Raw genomic sequence first — 3,314 nt, forward strand, 5'->3', positions numbered from 1 at the left:
CTCAAGTCGATGTAGCGGAGGCGAAGTCGAGTGTTATGCCAAGGTTGAGCCCTTCGAGCTGATGTAGCGGCAGGACACGAAGTCTTAGACATTGTAGAGGTTGGTTTTCCTCAAGCCGATGTAGTAGATGGTGCCGAGGTTGAGCCCCTTGATAGACCTGACCTTTTCGGAAAACTCAAACCTTTGAGATAGGTTAGTATAGCAGGGATATTAATAATAGCGGGTTGGCTGCATCCTAATGCCTTTAGATACCTTCGATCGAGGGTAAAAAAGATTAGCCCAACAGTGCTTGGCAATTGCTGGTGTGGAATAGGATTTTAACCATCGAAGGTAACATAATTGCCTATGTACTTGCTTCGGCCGGTTCAACAGGCTGCTATTGGCTTCGGGAGAGTTAGCTGAATTACTCGGGTAGTGGTAGCTTTAGCGCATGCATGTAGAGTTTCTACAAGTGCGAAAGTTTTTTGCTTTAATGCACGCAAACGTACATTGCCATGTAGTTGAGGAGGCTCGGGTGTTCGGCTGGCTTAGGAAGTTTGAGCCATTTATCGAGGTCCACAATGTCCGCGAGCTTGAGGGATCAGCTCGCGGGCTTCTTAACCCGTTTGTGAATGCGAGGATGCTGTGAAGTCGGCGCGAGAGAGATTGCCACGAGATGCGAGGCCGGCCCGAGCGAGGTTGGCTTGATGCAATACCCGGATGCAAATATGTTAAAGGTTAGTAGCAATTATTGAAACGCTTTAAAGATACATAAAAGTGCAAAGTACCCCAGGGTTAGGAGCCTCGAGGTTAACCTCTTTGTCACTTATTTTACTTGTCTTATCCTTGGGCATGCTAGCTTCTTGTTCCATGCGACTGAGTTTCCAGGGAACAGCTTGGCCGTGACGCCTAGCTTGGCTTACGCCTGTACGCTCAAGGGTAACAACACTTGTGGCTGTATGCGAGGGTGACGCATGCGAAGGTAAAATATACATGCGCGTATGCATGCCTGCTGATGTATTTTTAGCATACGCATGCGGGTGGCGAGCCTGGGCACTTTGTGTCTCCCGCCTGCACTATTGCTACGCGAAGGTTCGCCAGCTTCGAGAACTCGGATAAGTTGGCTTGTGGTGGACGTCCACGCTTGCCACGAGGGTCGGCTCTGGCTGGAAGGGTAGAGCTTGCCACGGAGGTTGCTGCTAGCTGCCTAGCTGCGAGGGTAACGCTAGTGAGGTTGCTGCGAGGTTATAAGGCTTGTTAGCCGAGGGTTAAGGTGATGGATGGAGCACCATTTAATTGCTTGGGCACGCGGCCATGCACTCGTAGGCAGAAAGTGAACTGTTTTTTGAAAAAATATCACCCCCTCCTGCCGCTTCGCGCGACAGGATGCTCAGCCCGAAGGTTGCTTCGTGCTTGATGCCATCTCTGGTAGTCGAGGCTGACTCTTCTTGTAAACGAGAAAAACGGGTGTGAAAACTATGCCTTCGTGCGCATATAGCGCGCTTTGGTCTGTAGTATAGTATATATTATTATTGCTAGGCTCTCCCGAAGCTGCTATCTTTCCTCCACGTGAAAACGCGAGGCTATGCAACTTGTTGTTGCACTGAATCTTTGATGGAATTACACTTTTCTCCTCCGCATAAAAGCGCGAGGTTACGCAACTTGTTGCACTTAATCATGGAAAAGCATACTCTCTTCCGCATACCAGCGCAAGGTTACGCAACTTGTTGTTGCACTTAATCATGGAAAATCATACTCTCCTCCGCACACCAGCGCGAGGTTACGCAACTTGTAGTTGCACTTAATCATGGAAAATCATACTCTCCTCCACGTACCAGCGCGAGGTTACGCAACTTGTTGTTGCACTTACTCATGGAAAATCATACTCTCCTCCGCACACCAGCGCGAGGTTATGCAACTTGTAGTCGATGCGATTTATGCATAAAAGTAATACGTCCATGCAATGCGATGATTTTATGCATGCTTTGATGCATATGAATGAAATGCTTGCATATGCAAAGATATGTCTCATGGCTACAGAAAATGCCAACTTGTGGGTGGTTTTCACTGAAACTTGAGCACGCAACAGAATGGTGCCCTAAATCACCTTAAGAAGCATCCGAAGATTGTGGCTTGGTGCTTTGGCAGCCATTATAGCGGAAGGCCAATAACCGATGAGTTCCAATAGAGATAACTCCAACATGCCATTAAAACCAATATATGCCCCGATTCTTGACTTGGTTACGAGGTGAAAACCAATGTCCCTGAAAATGAAAGGTGCGAGAGTCTAATATAAAAGGGGTTAGCTTTAGGCGGGTGAAGAAGTACTTACAATGGTGAGAACCTGCATGTTAGAGGAAGGAAATTTCAATATATAAGTTGTAACCTGCATGACTAGAATCCGCCATATCAATACAAGTGAATAGATAAGTCGACAAAAGTTTGCTCGTGCTCAAGCTTTTGTGGACTTACTTCTCAAGCGTCAAGCTCTAGTCGATATCGCAACTCTCAGTTGCTTCGACTATCAATTTGAACTTATTCTCATGGGGGATAAGACATTGCATTGAAAATGAGTTGGTGATATGTTGGCATAGGTTAGATAGGTTGGTGAAGCCCTCAAGGATTGCTGCTGCGCGAGGTTCTTGCTGCGAGGGAGCGCCTGCTGCGCGGGGTTATTGCTAACCTCAAGTGCTGCTGCGAAGCTCTTGCTCGAGGATTGCTGCTGTGCGAGGTTACGCTGTGAGGCGGCCCTTGCTGCACGAGGTTTTTGCTGACCTCAAGTGCTGCCGCGAGGTTGACCGTAGGGCTTGCAGCCAGGTAAGGTTCTTGACAACCTGCTTGCTGCGAGGGTTAGGCTCTTGACAACCTTGAGGGTGCTCAGCTCGCCTTGGAGTACGTGCTTCAGCAGCTTCGATGCTGTTCGGAGATAGCGTGTTGACTCCCTCAGAGCTGTATTGTCCAAGTCACTCTGAGGTGGCATGCTGCTTTGCTTTGGTTAGTGGCCTATTTCCGGCAGCTTCGATCAGCTAAGTAATCTAAACTGATGCTTGACTGTGTAGAGGTGAAGAAGAAGCAATATGCGGCCTCGATAGCAGCTGGACAATGCTGGACATGCTTAGACGTGTGCGGAGATGCCCACACGGCTTGCTGTGGCTCTTTGCCCGATGAAGTTTTTTTTTTAATCGAAGCTTGGTGGTAGCCTCGAGGTGCACTCCTGGTCTAGCGCTAGTTGCCTGCGCAGATTGAGGGGGCGTTTTCTTCCGCTGACTTATTTTTAGCACGTGTCACATCAAATATTTAGATACTAATTAGGAGTATTAAACGTAGACTATTAC

The sequence above is a fragment of the Setaria italica genome, chromosome III, assembly GCF_000263155.2.
Source record: "Setaria italica strain Yugu1 chromosome III, Setaria_italica_v2.0, whole genome shotgun sequence".
Lineage (NCBI taxonomy): Eukaryota > Viridiplantae > Streptophyta > Magnoliopsida > Poales > Poaceae > Setaria > Setaria italica.